The sequence below is a fragment of the Stegostoma tigrinum genome, chromosome 7 (genome assembly GCF_030684315.1).
Source record: "Stegostoma tigrinum isolate sSteTig4 chromosome 7, sSteTig4.hap1, whole genome shotgun sequence".
In the NCBI taxonomy this organism is placed as follows: Eukaryota; Metazoa; Chordata; class Chondrichthyes; order Orectolobiformes; family Stegostomatidae; genus Stegostoma; species Stegostoma tigrinum.
In genome coordinates this window covers 38081368-38099717 of record NC_081360.1, presented here as the reverse complement: position 1 = coordinate 38099717, position 18350 = coordinate 38081368, and the positions used below count along the sequence as shown (strand labels likewise).

The 18350-nt window shown below is 40.4% G+C and overlaps 1 protein-coding gene across 19 annotated transcripts in view; it reads left to right on the top strand.

Moving 5' to 3' along the window:
- gulp1b (GULP PTB domain containing engulfment adaptor 1b) overlaps positions 1-18350 on the top strand; it is a 344780-nt gene that overhangs the window by 48638 nt on the left and 277792 nt on the right. For 2 of the 19 annotated variants that reach the window (XM_048534108.2, XM_059647182.1), the window contains exon 2: positions 3069-3168. The exons of the other annotated variants lie outside the window; for them this stretch is intronic. The gene's annotated coding sequence lies outside the window, so the exon portion shown is untranslated. The remainder of the gene's footprint in view (positions 1-3068; positions 3169-18350) is intronic. 19 annotated transcript variants of the gene reach the window in all.

Here is an 18350-nt window from a genome sequence, read left to right as displayed (position 1 = left end):
TAATTTTGAAACATAGTCATTGTTGAACTGTAGGAGACAAAGCAACCAATTTACACACAACAACGTGATGGCTTGGTAGTTAGCACAGCTACCTTACAGCATTGGCCTATGTGGAGTTTGCACATTCTCCCCGTGTCTGCGTGGGTCTCCTCCGGTTTCCTCCCACAGTCCGAAGATGTGCAGGCTAGGTGGATAGGCCATGCTAAATTGCACCCCCATTGTGCCTCGGGTAGGAGATGCAGGAATAGGATAGGGTCTGAATGGAGTGCTCTTGGTGTTGATTTGATGGGCTGAATGGTTGTAGGGATTCTATGATTTCACAATTGACAATGCAATGAAAAGTCTGTTTAATTCCTCTTGGTTGGCGAATACATTTCAATCGGGACACCAAAGAAAACTCCCATGCTTTTCAAAATAGCGCCATGCAACATTTTACAACTACCAGCCTTGCTAATGTACCCACACCCTGAGGGTATTTTTTCACCAGTTGCTTTCTGTGTTGCCCGGATGGCACGGTGGCTCAGTGGTTAGCACTGCTGCCTCACAGTGCCAGGGACCTGGGTTTGATTCCACCCTCGGGTGACCGTCTGTGTGGAGTTTGCACATTCTCCCTGTGTCTGCGTGGATTTCTTCTGGGTGCTCCGGTTTCCTCCCACAGTCCAAAGATGTGTGTGCTAGGGGGATTGGCCATGCTAAATAAATTGCTTCAGACTGAGTATTCGTGAATTGTGCTGGACATTGCTCAATTATCAGCAAGTATCCCTACTTCTGCCGTTATGATGGAGGGAAGGCCATCAATGAAGCAGCTGAAGATGGTTGGGCCGAGGACACTCCCCCTAGGAACTCCAGCAGAGATGCCCATGCTGAATTGGGTTATAGGAGGATGGGTCTGGGTGGGATGCTCTGAGAGTTGGTGTGGACTTGTTGGGCTGAAGGGCCTGTTTCCACACTGTAGGGATTCCATGATCTATGGTCTATTATTCCCATTACCTCTTGAGACTCAAGAGGTAGTCTTCAATGTTTTGATTTTGAGATAGGTTTTTCAACCTGAGTGCAGCATGATATAGGACTTGAAAGAATTTAGAGAATCTGTCAATTTTATGCCACTTCAAATTACTGCTTTCAAGTTCTCAGATTATGGTAAAACCTCAGATACGCTTCATTTCATGCCATGTGTAACTAAATTGATTCAAGTTTAGCTGAAAAAATAAGATGTGTAGCAATATCTATACTATACTGATAGATTCACAGAATCATTTTGAAGTAATGAGCAGGTATTTATTTCTCACATTAGCTTTATTATAAAATCTTTTTTAATATGCCACCTCTCAGCCCGATACTCATCCTTTGATAACAAGGAAACCTACTTCAGACCCCTATTTATTGAGGTTAACTCTGCCTTCAACATCATAATTCCAAATAAACTCATCTCCAAACTCCGAGACCTAGGATTCTGCTTCCCTCTTTGCCACTGGATCCTAGACTTCCTGAGCGTAGACCACAAACAGTAAGAATAGGTGACAGCACCTTCTCCACAATATTCCTTAATTCTGATGCCCTATAAGGCTGCTATATTCTCATGACGGTACAGCTAAATTCAACTCTTAACTCCATGTACAAATTTGTTGATGACGCAACCATTGTGGATCAGATCTTAATGTAGAGACAGAGTACATGAAGAGAGAGCTTAGTGGTATGGTGTAAAGGCAACAATGTCTCCTTCAATATCATCGACTTTAAGAAGTGGAGGGCATTCCCTACAGTCTGTATCAATGGTGCTGAGGTGGAGATAGTTCAGAGCTTCAAGTTCCTCAGAGTAAACATCAACAGCGATCTGTGCTGGTCCGTCCACGTTGACTCCACAGTGAAGGAAGCGCACCAATGCCGCTAGTTCCTCAGAAAGCTAAGGAAATTTAGCATGTCCACAATGACTCTTGCCAATTTTTATACATGCACCTTAGAAAACATCTTATCTGCATGCATCACTATTTGGTACGGCAACTGCTCTGCCCAAGACTGCAGAGAATTACCGAGAGTCATGAGCACAGCCCAGTCCATCAAAAAAACTAGCCTTCCTTGCATTGTCTCCATCTACACTTGCAGCTACCTCGGGAAAGCAGCCAACACAATCAGAGTCATCCCATCCTGTTTTACTCTCTTCCTCTTTCTTCCATCGGGCATAATGTTCAAAAGTTTGAAAGCACTTAACTGACAGATTCTAGAACAGCTTGTTCCCCACTGTTATCAGACTTTTGATTGGACCTTTGATAACCTAGAGTTTATCATTCTCTGCACCGACCCTGTGGCTGTAGCACTATAATTTGCATTCCAATCTATTATCCTGTTGTACTATGTAAGGTATAAATTTTGCCTGGATAGCTCGCAAAATAATGATTTTCACTATCTAAGTAGATGTGACAATAATAAATCAAATCTAATTAATATTGTTGAAAGTTAAGTGATAGGAAATTTTTAGCATTATACACTTCTTTGTTTATAATTTGGTAAGCTTACTCTCGTTTCTTGTCTTGCATTTTTCTGCATGTATTTATGTGTTTTCCAGAAACTTAAGCAGTTTAAGGGTTTTTTCTTTATGGAACGTGAACGCTTAGAAACAGGTATAATTCCTTCAGTTCCTCGAGACTGTGTTCCATTGCTCACTTGCATTTTACTTGCTCTGTGCATCAACTCTAGTTAACTACCTTTTTAACCTGTATCCCTTTATATCCTTCTGAATGTAAAAAAATTGTGTGTCTCCACGTTGTATTTTTTTAATTAAACCTGGTGTCTCAGCTTTATTAAAGTAGGGTACTTCAGATTCTCAGCCTCCTGTGTGCATTTCTTTATTTCTCACCTTAATGATCTAACTCTAATGTGAACATTATGCCTGCTTTATGATTTCTCCCACGAGGAGACAGTTTATCTGAGCTATCCTTTTGAATCCCTTTCTAATTTTGCATCCATGAACATGTTTTCATTTTTGAAGTTTTTCTTTCTATTATGCATTCTTTTCCTCTGAGTCTATAGTTTTGCTGTTTATCTTCTCTCTCATTTTGTTCATACAAAAGCAAAAGGTGAAGAAGCAACAGATAGGATGCACCAGGATTGAAAGGAGTGAAAGAGATGAAAAATGAGAGGCCCAGGTTTTTGAGAGCTATGAGGGGAGAGGTGAGAAAAATAAATTCCTGTAATAAATTTGATTCAGCTAATTACATCTACTTCAAAATGTATTATACAGAAGCAGAAAGTAAGGAATGTACTTGAAGCGAGAAGTTGTATTGGGGAAAGGGAAAATGATAAGACATGGGCGAAAAAATGCAACATGAGATGAGCAATGTTTCAAATTGTTCCTTTTCTATGGTGCTCACTTATGTGTGTACATACCCACTTGTGGCATGGTTCCTCAGATGTCTGTCAGTCTGTCTTAAAATGACCATTTCTTATGTGAACCAACACTGTCACTGTGCGTGCATGCTTCAAGAGAGTTGTCCTTGGGCAGCCTCCATGCAACTCCTGGGAGCTTGCTCAACTGAGCATTGTTGTAAGGCTTGTGAAAAGATGAATGAGATCAGGAAATAAATGGATAAGAGTTGCTCACCTGTGCACAAACAGTAGCAGACACTTGGTGACAATGGAAGTGTAATTTATCAGTCCATATGATTGGCACTGTCAGCAAGTAATTATCAATCATAGGACTGTAAACTGTGAAAATAATCATTAATGCCGCATCAAGTAGAGATATAGTATTTGATTTTCTTGTGATTTCCCTTAGATTCTGAGAAACAGCAAAACCACTAACAGGCAAGTAGAGACCAATAGATTTTGTGTGAAATTGGCCAACACTACTGGCATGAAGATAACTGATAACAAATCAGCAGCTTGTTTTACAGCCTCTGTTCCAAGAATAGTCGATCAGCAAATTTGAAATTTACCAATTTTATCCCAACTTTTCAAACTGGATAATACCCAGTCCTAATTTGGAGTATGTAGAGAAATGATAAATAATTTGCAAATCAAATGCTAAATCCGTATGATTTATTTGTTTTTTATAATGCAGCCTTAGTTCAGTGAAAGATTCATTGCTCCTGTTTGAAATTGCACTTGCGACCTTGAGCACAGAATGTTGGCTGACAGTTCAGTGCTGCAATGTTTGAGGCGCTGTCCTTCAGATGAGACATTAACCTGAGGTTCTATCTACTCCTGCAGGTGCATGTAAAAGATCTCTTGCTGCTTTCCAGGAAGACTGCTAAGTGTATTGAAACAAGGTTGCCGTTGGCTTGCCAACACTACTTTGAAATAAAAGACTCATTGGTCATCTGTTTCATTATTGTTTATGGAGCTTTTTATTGGGTGCAATTGAACAATGTAATAAAATATTCCACAGTGCTTCACAGGATTAGAATAAAGCAAATTTGACTGAGAAATAATTAGCTGTGAGGCACGTTTCAAATGGAGGTCGTGGGATACGTTGCATTTATGCAAGATTTTTATGTAATGTTTAAAATACCTTCTGTAATCAATGAAAATATCCGAATTGCGTGGGACAGACTGGATGGAGCAGTTTCCTGATGAACGTTGTTTGGATGCGAAAGTTATCTAATTTTATTTAGTTTATCTGCATTCCTAGATTTCAGGGAAGTAAGAAGTAAATTTAATTATTTTCAAAATGTCTCAAATTAAACTCCAATCTGAAAAAAAAGCAGGCCAATTAAATCCCTCAAAGTGACCAGTGTTTTGTGCACTTTAACAGTATTTAAAATAATACATGGAATCAGACAGCCCTCTGAATAGGTAACATTTCATTGTTTGTTATTTAATGCAGTAAGCTGATAAGTGACCCACCAAAGAAGTTTTTGACTGTTGTATTTTGTCAATCTTGGATTTGACTTTTGTAAATGACGCTATGATATCCACTGGGAATCATTGTAAGGGGAAAACCTGCTTGTCAGTGAGGAGCTATATATGGTTACTGCTTAACAGTTAAGTATAAATTTTACATCAAGGAAGGAAATATTACAAGGGACAGTGCTATCTCGTCCATGCAAAATGAGGGAGGTCCAAGGCACAGATGTTAACTGAAGTAGACAGATCTGCAAGATGTGTCTCCAACATAATTTTTAAATTTCTGTATTTGAGATGGAAATTGGAAATGACTTGAAATGTCATGCAGCAAGAGTTTCAGGATAGTGACCCTACTTAGTCCTTGAGATCTTGCAGTAATAAGGGAGTTAGGATAGTTCATAAGTAAAAGAAAGTGAGGAGAGTTCTACCTGGAGAGGGAATGCAGAGAGTAAAATATCTATGTCTCTGACTTTGGCCTGTGGCATGGAAAAGCTGCAAGATATATAGTTCTGCTCGAGCCCGATCATTCTGGCTCTTTTTCTGAAGCATCCCTTTCACTTCTTCTCACAGCACAGAGGATTGAAAACCATATTAAAAATGAATAATATAGATGGCTTCAAGTGGCAAAGCATTAAGTATACAAAAGAGATGGGGACATTCAGTTAGGGTTAGATGAAGTAGGTGTGTGAACTAAAAGTAAAGTACTGTGCATGCTTGAAATCTGGAACAAAAACAAAGTGCTGGAGAAATTCTACAGCTCTGGCAGCATTTGAGACAGAGAAAGAGTTAATGCTTTGAGTCTGCTATGACTCTTCTCCATTTACTTTGTTTCTTTACAAGTACTGGCAAAGTGGTGGATGTTCTGTGGAACGTATTCTGTAGTGCAAACTAGCTGGGCTGAGAATCTTGTTTCTGTGTCATAAATCTAGATAATTCTTGTCAACATATAATGCAGGTACTGTCATCGTTCCACAAGTTGATTTGTTGACAGTGGCAGCTGACGTTTTACAAAGCTTTTTGTTGCACAAAGAAGAGAAATAAATTATAGACAGTCCTAAGAGAGATAATGGGAACTGCAGATGCTGGAGAATCCAAGATAACAAAGTGTGAAGCTGGATGAACACAGCAGGCCAAGCAGCATCTCAGGAGAACAAAAGCTGGCGTTTTGGGCCTAGCCCTTTCATCAGAGAGGGGGACGGGGTGAGGATTCTGGAATAAATAGGGAGAGAGGGGGAGGCGGACCAAAGATGGAGAAAAAAGAAGATAGGTGGAGAGGAGAGTATAGGTGGGGAGGTAGGGAGGGGACCTGGGATAGGGGTGAGGGAGGAGGTGTGGGGGCAAGTGTAGCATTTCCTGCGGTTACAGGGGAAGGTGCCGGGCGTGGTGGGGTTGGAGGGCAGTGTGGAGCGAACAAGGGAGTCACGGAGAGAGTGGTCTCTCCGGAAAGCGGTCTCTCCAACACATCCCTCACCTTCCTGGACCTCTCAGTCTCCATCTCAGGCAACCAGTTTGTAACTGATGTCCATTCCAAGCCCACCGACTCCCACAGCTACCTAGAATATACCTCCTCCCAGCCACGCTCCTGCAAAAATTCCATCCCCTATTCCCAATTCCTCCGCCTGCGCCGCATCTGCTCCCACGATGAGGCATTCCACTCCCGCACATCCCAGATGTCAAGTTCTTCAAGGACCGCAACTTTCTCCCCGCAGTGGTCGACGCACTTGACCGCGTCTCCCGCATTTCCCGCAACACATCCCTCACACCCCACCCCCGCCACAACCGCCCAGAGAGGATCCCCCTCATTCTCACAAACCACCCCACCAACCTCCGGATACAACGCATCATCCTCCGACACTTCCGCCATCTACAATCCGATCCCACCACCCAAGACATTTTTCCATTCCCACCCTTGTCTGCTTTCCGGAGAGACCACTCTCTCTGTGACGCCCTTGTTTGCTCCACACTGCCCTCCAACCCCGCCACACCCGGCACCTTCCCCTGCAACCGCTGGAAGTGCTACACTTGCCCCCACACCTCCTCCCTCACCCCTATCCCAGGCCCCAAGATGACTTTCCATATTAAGCAGAGGTTCACCTGCACACCTGCCAATGTGGTATACTGTATCCATTGTACCCGGTGTGGCTACCTCTACATTGGGGAAACCAAGCGGAGGCTTGGGGAACGCTTTGCAGAACACGTCTGCTCGTTTCGCAATAAACAACTGCACCTCCCAGTCACGAACCATTTCAACTCCCCCTCCCATTCCTCAGACGACATGTCCATCATGGGCCTCCTGCAGTGCCACAATGATGCCACCTGAAGGTTGCAGGAACAGCAACTCATATTCCGCTTGGGAACCCTGCAGCCCAATGGTATCAATGTGGACTTCACCAGCTTCAAAATCTCCCCTTCCCCTACCGCATCACACAACCAGCCCAGCTCTTCCTCTCCACCCACTGCATCCCAAAACCAGCCCAGCCTGTCTCTGCCTCCCTAACCTGTTCTTCCTCTCACCCATCCCTTCCTCCCACACCAAGCCGCACCTCCATTTCCTACCTACTAACTATTCCCACCTCCTTGACCTGTCCGACTTCCCTGGACTGACCTATCCCCTCCCTACCTCCCCACCTGTACTCTCCTCTCCACCTATCTTGTTTCCTCTCCATCTTCGGTCCGCAACCCCCTCTCTCCCTATTTATTCAGAACCCTCACCCCATCCCCCTCTCTGATGAAGGGTCTAGGCCCGAAACGTCAGCTTTTGTGCTCCTGAGATGCTGCTTGGCCTGCTGTGTTCGTCCAGCTTCACACTTTATTATCTTATAGACAGTCCTAGTTTGTTTTTTTGCTTGTTTGTTTTTAGTGCTATCAACACTCGGAAATGTAAATGCAGATTTGAGATTTTGTGCACCTTCCACAATCTCAGGAAGTCTGAAACTGCTTCATAGCTATACTTTTTGAGCTGTTGTAATGTGTAACAGCCAACTGGCAAACAGTGAGGGCTCAGAAACAGAATTGAGATGAATGACTAAGTGGCCATCTTCAGTGAGAATATTGCGTAGAATTTGATTTTATATTGTAAATTAGGTTCATCATGGTATTTTAATCTTTCTTTTCAAAGGTAGGCTTTAATTTCTGTTTAAGAGTAAATTGATGGGGAATAAAAAGTAAGGTTTCTTCGGAATTCACCTTTTTCAGTAATTCCAAATTGCAATATTAGCATTTTCAGGGAAAAAAAAATCAAGCTTTTCTTGCCAAAATACAAGTTCAGTGCCAATTGATAGATTCCTACTGACAAATGTTTTTTTCAGGAAATGCTGAAAATATTCAACAGATTAGGCAGCATCCACGGAGAGGTGGTACATCAACATGCTGAGAATTTCAGTATTTCTTAAAATTCATTTGTGGGATTTCAATGTCTCTGGCAGGCTGGAATTTATTGCCCATCCCTATTTGCTCCTGAGAAGGTTCAGGCGAGCTGCCTTTTTGAACTGCTGCAGTCTACATGCTGTGAGTTGATCCTCAATGCCATTAGGGAGGGAATTCCAGTGTGTGCTGCTTTCTTACCAATTTCAGATTTTCAAAGCTTTTGTGTTTTGTTGTTTTCTAAAATTATTTTGTTCAGATGTACTGACAAAATATTGACAAAACTATTACGGTATGTAAGATTAACATGAATATCCATTTTGGAGGCTTAATATAGAAATTTCACCTGTGATTCAATTTGAGGAGGTGAAGAAAATTCTTCAAATTTCTTACTGTCATATGATACATAATTCTGTTGAGGGCAAGTTGAACTTTTGGAGTTTGGCAGTCTTTGCCTCAGTGATAAGACATTAACAACTAAATCTAGTTAATGTTGATTCTTTTCATATAGAAATAAATGCACTGCAAATAATTTGAAAGGAGAAAATGGAGAATACATTTGTTATCTGTTGCTGGGCTTCATCATCTTCCTCACAGTTTTTGAAGTCCTACCATCCATTAAATTTATCTTGAATCTACAAAGATATTTGTTACAACTACAAATTGCTATAAATGGATGAACATTAATAATGTGTGCCCTATGTTTGCTGCTTTGAAGGTTAGGTGTTATACCACTGATATTAATATTTAAAATCTGGCATCTGAGGAAAGACATTTTAACTCTATGTTCAGTTTTTAATAACTTTTGCATGTTGTCAAATGTTCAACCTAATTGATTGCCTTTTGAAATAACTCTACAGAGGCTAGTTTCTGTCGTCAAGTTACTCTTTATTTACACACGAACAATCCTTGATTGTAGGACTGCCTCATAGTGGAGGGTACCAGAGTGTCAGTATCTCAGGTACTTAGCTTTTTTAAATCTGTTAGCCAGCGCTCCATGATTGGGGCAGTTAATTTGGTCCAATCAGGAAACTCCTATTCTATGACCTCATTACAATCACTACACTTTTCAAAATGAGTACATTTTATCACAGTTGCTCATTTGAAAGCTTCTCCTGATTTTCATCTAAATTGCAACCTTTAACTTTATTTGTTGTCTTTTTCTAATTATAATTACACCTTCATTTTGTTCCACATAACTCATCTCTTCCTCAAAGGTCAGGAATAGTTTATGTTTGTTTAGTAATTTATTCAATATTGGAATAAATTCCTTGGAATAACTCTAAGTGATAAAATTGTTGTTTCAGAACTGCCTAGATTAGTAACTAAACATACATTTTGAAGTGTTTGTTCATTTGTGGGGCTAGCAACTGTAGTTTCTTCTTGATGAATGATAAAGCCAGTAAGTATGAATGGTGAACCAAATTCCAAACAAAGTTGTGTAAATTGAGCTACTTGCGTTTAAATTTGGTCCAAATCTGTGTTGTGAATAACTTTTGAAGTGAATGGCAGTACTGAACTGCAATCATCAGTCAATAACTGAACACAAAAAAATGATGCTGAAGTACAGGGTCATTTTTTTGCAATTTTATTTCTTGCTGACTTCTTTTGAACTGAGAGTATTTTGATGCCTATTGTTTGCAGCTTGAATTCAAAAGCAAATTTGTTTAGTGATTGTGTGGGCAACAGTTTTAATAGCTGCTGTTGACTGATCAAGATGTTTTATGTGGGATGGGATAGGCTGGAGTGCAATAGAAGTGAATCTGAATCCATATTGAATTGAGCATAGACAGAAAAATACATGGCTCGACTGAATGCCTTATTTTCATTCTCTGATTTCTGGTACAATAAGGAGCCATTTGTTGACTCCACATCCAACAAGATTACGATGTTGGCTGATTGTCAAGAAAGTGTTCAGATTGGATTATCCTGCCCATGATACTTTCCTGTGTCTTTTGAACTCCAAAATGTCCCAGAAAATCTGAATTTTGACTTCAAACTATGGTTCTGACTAAGAATATGTCTAACTTGGTATGATTCAGTTTACGTAAGGATAAAAGAAGGATCCTTGTATGCTAAATTCCAATTGTTTCTTCTTGCTAGAAAATGTTAAATATTTACATTTTCCTTGAGTCTTTTGCTGAAAATCTGCATGAAAGTGCAAGCTGCCTTGCTCCTAGGTTGAAATTAGCTGGTGGGTAAATGGACCTTGTTTCAGAAGGAATGAGGGATTCATTATTTGCAAGTCATACACAAGTAAATCACCAAAAGTATGTTGTGTTCAATAAAACAATGGTTAATTCAGTAGTTTGGAGAGTACTTAGAATATTTTTGATTTAAATATTTCCACTGCTTTTGGTTTGAGTTCACTTGCCTTTCAAATTTTTCTTATAGGTTATCATTGTAATCCTGAGTGATTGGGTGCTCTGCTTTAGAAATTCCAGCACTAACTGAGTTGAATAAAATGCACAACAGTCTCTCTTGTAAAAAGTCATTTTGTTACCTTGGTAACTCCTGTACCCAGTGCTGTTTCTTTTGTTGTGTTAAATGCTTCAGAATTTGTTTCTGAAGTGTGTTTGTCTGTGTCAATTATGTATTTTAATTTGGATGCATAGCTTGTTTTTCCTGAGGTACTCATTGTTCAACTCTCCTGAAACTCTAAAACATAAAAGCAAGTATTAAAGGTACCTGTAATGGAATTATTGAGTATATTTCACGTGCAATTGCATGGTGTTGATGTATCGCAGAATTGTATAGGTACTGTATCTAACTTTTTTTTATATTTCTTGTTCAGAATTCTTATTCTGTTTGACTGAAATTGCATTCAGTTGAGTGTTTTGTACAATTTAAGTATTCTGCAAGTAAATATTACAGCAAGATAAATGATAACTTGTGAGATGGCACGTCTGTACTATAATGTATGATATTGTTTTTATGGCAGCCAATCACTTAAGAGTATGATTGCCCATCAAAGCAATCCTATTTCATTGGTCATGGATTCTGTGGGTCCTTGTGTGGCTAATGAGCCTGATCCTCGAGCCACATCTCTGACCAAACATGCGGCAGATGTTTCCAGGAAGTGGAATTGCTCCTAGGCCTTGAGCTCATTGGCATTCTTTGTTCAGTTCCTTTATCATATTTGGGTATTCTTGAAGAATTGTCCCTTCATATAGGGGTTTCTCCAAGTCTGTTTATTCTGAGCAACGGCCTGCCAGATGCAAGTTTCTCCATTACACTCCTTGAGGTAAGTCTTCAGGGAGTCTTTAAGACACCTCCTTGGTCCACATCTCAGTTGAGTGTCTTCCTTGAGCCGAGTGAAAAAAAGATTTCCTTCAGCAATGAAGACCAGTTCTTCAGTCTGCTTCTGCAAGAAGATTAAGGCTCTTCCGAGAGAGTGGAGAGGATGTTGTTCCACATGCTGAAGCGCCAGGAATGATGTCAGTGCTGTTTTCATCTTGGATTGCAACTGGTTGAGGTTGAAAAAGTTTTTCGTTCATCCTGCTGACAATATCCTCATCACTGGGAAGTTTGTTCTTGCCGATATGAAGAATGGTGGCGATGAAGATGGAGAAAGAAGTTGGGGTGATGACGTATCCCTGCTTGACCACTGTCTCGATCTCAAAGGATACTGTTGATGCAGATTGTCGTCGATGTCTTATCATGGAGGAGACAGAGACTGTTGATGAATTTCACTGGAAGAGCTGGCCTTTGTCAGGATCTTCCATAGCACTACCTGACTATATCAAAAGTCTTAGTCTGATTGTAGAGTAGTTGGTTGTCTTCTGGACAGTTTGCAAGCAGTGGAAATCATGTCCATAGTTCTGCAGTTTGGTTGAAAACCACACTAGCTTTCAGGAAGGATTTCCCTTGAGACTGGGAGAAAGTGCCTAGTGATGATTTGGGCAGGAATCTAGCGATGGAGGAACTGAAGAAAAATCAGGTGCCATATTTGTCAACAAGGAGGATGCTGGTTAGCCAGTAACAGCCAAGTCCCAGAAATTAATTTTAAAAAAATGTAGCTCCTTGGCTTTCTCAGTCCACTGTTCGTTCTTGATTTCCCTCATTCTCCTTTATAATTCCCAATTTTGATGAGACCCAATGGCCTGTCCAGCAGTCTAATGCACTGGTCATCACTTTGGTCAAGAGATCATCTTTTTAGCCTCGGGAATGAAGAACACTGCAGTTGATCATGTGCCAGCAATAGATTGTTGATGCTACCATGATGTCTGGAAGATTTTGGTGGAGCAATGAGTTGGTGATGATCAGCTGGGAATCTGCACATTTGGTTAGCAGGAGAATCCCACTGGAGTTGCAATTCCCAACTCCTCCTTCCTTTCCAGTGGCTCCTTTCCAGAGTAGGGAGTCCTTTCCAACCCTGTCATTGAAGTGCCCAAGGAGGATAATTTTATCTTCCATCGGAATGTTGGCGAGTTTGATGCCCAGGGTGAATGATACTAGACAGCAGGTAATAAATGTTTTATCCTTTCCATGAAAATGAGGCATAGCTTTTATTATGTGTATTGTTTGCTGGTTTCGGCCAATTTTATAGCATCACACAATAGGGAATGATTTTGAATCCAGACTAATTTGTTTTCCACTGAATATTTTCATTATATGCTGGAAAACCTGCCAGACCCAGGAGCTACTTCAGTGTTCGAATACTAAACTCAGTAACTGTAATAAGTATGCCAGCTGCAGTCAAGAGTAAAATAATTGAAGTTTGTTGGTAATACATAATGCATCATCTCCCATTTGGTTCTTGCAGAATTTCAAATGAGTAAAGTAGCAGTTTATTTACAAGGAGAGCGCCATTTTAAGACTGAAATGCACAAATCAACTATATTACCCAATGAAGTAACGTAAAACATAAGAAAATCTGTCAACTTTAGATTTTCAGAAGTTGTTCTACGTAGACATGAAGGTGAGGTAGTTGTGTCAGTGGGGCTGTTTTATGTCTGGAAAACTAGGAGAACAGATTTCCCTTGGGTTATGCCAAGTGCAATAGCAGGACTTGGTCTACATTTTGTCAGCTCCACAGCCAACCAGTTTGAGAGGCTGGGCCATTCAGTACATAGTTGAAACTATGGAATGGAGAACAAGGAGGGACTGATGGAAGACCTTGGGAGGGATTAGGGATGTGGAGAGAAGATTGGAAGCATTGCCTATAAAAGATGATTCACGCTGTAGTGTTGAGGGATGAAGAGATTTGAAATCTTTTGGTGGCTGGAGAGAATCAGAAAGCCCTCAAAGGGTTGCTCTTCGTCAGATATTGGAAGGATTAGGGGATGTTTTTTCTTGAAAGGTGTCAGGAAAGTGGGGAATGAAATGTAAGGTTGGTGTTCATCTGCATGGAGTGAGTGAATAAGTTGAAGTAGGCCCACCAGCCAAGTGGAAAAACACTGAATTCCTCAAACCAGTAATTGGTGCCTTTCTTTCAGATGATGGGTTTCCTAAGACTAGGCTTAAATTCTGAATAGTTGTTGAGACTGATGCTTAGAATTTTATATTATTAGGACCCCAGTTTGTGGTCCATTGGAAAGTTAGATCTCAGAATGAAACCTGGTTTGATCGAATATATATTTTGTTTTTTTCAGTTCGTTCATGTGATAGTTATCAAAATGTTTTCACTAGAACAGAAGCTTATGCCACAAAATAAGAGCAAGTAAATATACCGAGCCATTAAAAGGCAGTGAGAGCAGTCTTAAAGTATGAGAAACCAAAGTGTCATCTTGTATTCTCAACCATCTGTTACACAGACACAAGTCTAGAGACATTGAAATGCTATCTTTGGGATCCTACAAAAGTCACTCCTCTCAATTCTTTTGCCATGGCCTATGGAGATAATTTTGATCTATCCTTTCCAAGTCCGGTGACAAAAAATTTTCACAATTTGGAAAATGAAAACTTTCTCAGTTCTAACAACCTGCAGATTTTAAGCCAAACTCTTGTGGTTTGGAGGCTTTACAAACTGAAACTTTCCACTGAGGTCACTTTTTTTTTCCCCTGAACTTCTCCATTGGGAGGCTACACTTTGTCCCACAGAATAAGGATTACAAGTTAGACGATATAATCTGCTGTAAAACCATGTGCAGCAGCACAATTTAGAAATGGAAGAAAGATGGAATTAGAGAGCATTTAAGAAACTGCAAATGAGGTGAAAATATATTTCTCGTATGTTACAACCAACAATGATGTTTAACCTCTGAAGCAATTGATTAGATTGTACATTTCACAACTTGAGCTTGAAAGTTTTTTTTTGTTGGATAATAACATGAACGGTTATCAGATGAAGATGGATAAGTGGAGTTAGATGCAGGCTGGTCATGATCTAATTGAGTAGTGGAGCAGATTTGAGTGGCTGAAATGCCTGATTGTATTTCTCTATGATATTAGAATTATGTACCTTTGTTCTATGGTCCCCCAGGAAATTCTCTTTATCAATTTAAATATCTTGATTATAATGCTCTTTAGCCCTGTAAGAAGGCCTGAATACCAGCTGAGCACTCATACATTCATTTTGATGAATTTTCACCACCTCCCCTCTCACCATCACTCCCGGGCTAACATGATATAGCTATTCAGCTGTGCAGCTACTCATTACAGAATTGGTTCAAACACAGAGCTGATCTCTAGAGGTGTGGAGAGAGTGACAGCCCTTGACTTTGAGGCTGAATTCAAGCGAGTGCGGCATCAAGGAGACCTAGCAAAACTGGAATCGTTGGGAATGAAGGGAAAAATTCTCTGCTGGTTGGAGTCATACCTTGCACATAGGAAGATGGCTGTGGTTGTTGGAAGTCTGTCTTCTTGGCTCCAGGGTTGCAGGAGTTCCTCAGATTACTGTCTGAGGCCTAACCTTCTTCAGCTGCTTCATCAATGACCTTCCATCATAAGGTCAGAAATGGGGATGTTTTCCATTGATTGCATAATGTTCAGCACCATTCATGACTCCTCAGATACTGAAGCAGTCCATGTCCAAATGCAACAAGATCTAGAGAATATCCAGGCTTGGGCTGACAAGTGGCAAGTAACATTCATGCCACACAAATACCAGGCTATGACCATCTCTAATAAGGGACAACTTAACTACTGCCCGTTGACATTCAATGGGGTTACTATCACTGAATTCCCTACAACAAACATCTTGGGTGTTATCAGTGACCAGAAACTCAACAGACCTCATCACATAAACACAATGGCCACAAGAGCAGGTCAGAGGCAAAGAAATATTGCGGCAAGTAATTGACTGCTTGACTCCCAAAGCCTGTCCATCATTTACAAGGCAGCAGTCAAGACTGTGATGGAATTCTCCCTGCTGGCCTGTGCAGCTCCAAAAACACTCCAGAGGCTTGACTCCATCCAGGACAAAGCAATCTGCTTGATAGGTAACACATCCACAAGCAAACACTCCCTTCACCACTGTTGCACAGTTAGCAGCAGTGTGTATTATCTACAAGTTGCACTGTAGAAATTCGCCAAAGATCCTGAGACAGTACCGTCCAAACCCATGACCACTTCCATCTAGAAGGACAAGAGAAGCAGACATATGGGCACACCACCATCTGCAAGTTTCCCTTCAAGTGACTCATCATCCTGACTTAGAAATATTTTGTCATTCCTTCAGTGTTGCTGGGTCAAAATCCTGCAGTTCCCCCTCTAAAGGCATTGTGGGTCAAACCAAAGCACATGGACTGCAGTGGTTCAAGAAGACAGCTCACCACCACCTACTCAAGGGGAACTGGGAATGGGCAACAAATGTTGGCCAGCCAGCAACACCTATATCCCATTAGTGAATACATTGAAAAATCCTCAGCGTCTGTGTCCTTTCACAATGCCCATTTATTTTACTCCAAATCTCCACCTTTTTAAATATATGTTTAAGAAGAAGACTGAAGGGTCCAACATTTTAAAACTTTTCAAATTTCATAATATTCTTTGAAAATAATTTGACTTTTCAGTTACTCCAAATTGTGTAATATTAAAGAGTGGATCAAATTTATTATTTGTTTAAATTCCAACACAAAATTTTCATGCTGGCAAAGTCTTTTTTTGGGCAAATTAGTGGTAGAAGTTTGTTTCTGTGCGCACTTCAGTGAATGCCAGTCTTTTCTCATTCAGATTCTTGCAAAGCTACATTGAGTTCGTATGATGGATTAATAATTAATGCTAATGATAAATCATTAATAACCAGCTTATTGCTCTCAATAGAGGGCCTCTTCTAATGGAAAATAAAGTCACAACACGCATTTCAAACATTTGAAAAATCATTGGAATTTCTCTCCCTGAATCTTTAATTTCTTCATGTGCAGGTGAACTGGTTTCCAGTGTTTTATGTTTGGGGAGAAAAATAATCTTGCAATACTTACAAAGGCAATTTTACATTTTCTGTATAGCTAGGGACCAGAAATTGAGAGATTCTATTGCTATTAACCTACTTCCCAGTCTGCAGTCTGAGAGATTTATGGAAGGGCACATGTACAAGTCTAAAGCAAGCTGGCTCAGAATACTTCAAATGCTCTCCATTTTGAGCAGAGTTTACTTGTCCCATGATTCAATGTTTGCTGAGTTTTACAGTACAGGAGGAAGCTCTGTTTCTCTTAACATGTAATAAGTTTGGTTCCATTCCCCTCACCACCCAATCTTCAAATTTATTTCACTGGATTTTATCCATTTCCTTTTAAAAGCTATTTTTTGAACTTGCTTCAAATGTTCTTTAGGGTTGTGCATTCTAATAGTGAACTGCATTTTATGTCATCATTCTTTCAAAATTGCCTAAAATTATCAGTATGTCCAAAATAGAGCATGATATTCTTACTGAACTTCAGCCATCAGTTTTCTAGCTTCAGTGTTGCTTTTCTCTTGGACTTGATGCATCTATTTATTAAGCTTAAAGAGCTATATTCATTTACACTTTCAAATCAACATGCTATTATCTATATTTAAAATCAAAAATGTTGTATAAATAAATAAAGAGCACAAATGATAAAAAGAGAAGGACAAAATGAAAACTTGTGTGTGAAGATTGAAGTAATACCCAAGAATTCACCTGACTAACTTAGTCTCACAACTGCTCTCTCTTTCCCTCTTCAGCTGTATTGGTCAGAATTGTCCACAAAAGGCATATTAATTTGTGACATTTCTGCTGCTGGTATCACGTGATGACGAGCCATTTAGCTACAAATACTTGAGGAGCATGGTGTGTCATGCAGCGTGGGCAGGCAGGAAGTTGATGCTTCTGATGTCAGCTCTGATCACAGCATTATAGGACGGATTTTAGTGCACAACGAAAGGTACAGAGAAGACATAATGACACTGTTACCAGAAATGGAAAACCTTAGCTATGATGAAAGATTGGTGCAGTCGTTTTCTTTGTAACAGCAGAGGTGCAGTGATGATTTATAGAATCAAGAATGAGATAAATGAAGTGGATAAGAAGAACACCTCCATGTTAGCAGAGAAGTAAGTAACCAGGAATGTATTTTAAAGCAATTGGTAGAATTATTAAAGGGGTTAAGGGACACTTTCATCTCAGGAGTTCATAACTCATTATCTGAAAGGGTAGTAGAGGCCTCATCGCTTTTAAGAAAAACATTTGAATACTTTAGAAGTGTCATAATCTGTAAGGCTTTAGATCAAGAGCAGGAATGTGATTGGGTTCTTTTGGGCTGACGAGGACAATAAGACGGTAAGAAATAGGACCAAGAGTAGGCCATTTTAACCCTTAAACCTGCCATGCCATTCAACAGGACCATGCCTGATCTGCCCCAGGTCTCAACTCCTGTTTTGTGCCAGAGATAGTAAGAACTGCTCATGCTAGAATTCAGTAAAAGGGTTCCGATCCGAAACGTCAGCTTCGCTGCTCCTCTGACGCTGCCTGGCCCACTGTGCTCCTCCAGCTCCACACTGTATAATCCCGTTTTGTGCCAGTTCTTCACAGCCCTCGACTTTCTGGTATTTCAAAACTTGACCTACCTCCTCTTTAAACACTTGCAGTGATCTGGCCTCCAAAACTCTCCAGGTAGAGAAGCCCAGACATTCTAAACCCGCCTTGGATGAAATAATGCTTTGCATCTGTTTTAATTGAATGTCTGCCTATTCTGAAACTACATACCCTGCCCCCCACCCCAAAAACCTTGCTCATCTGTCAT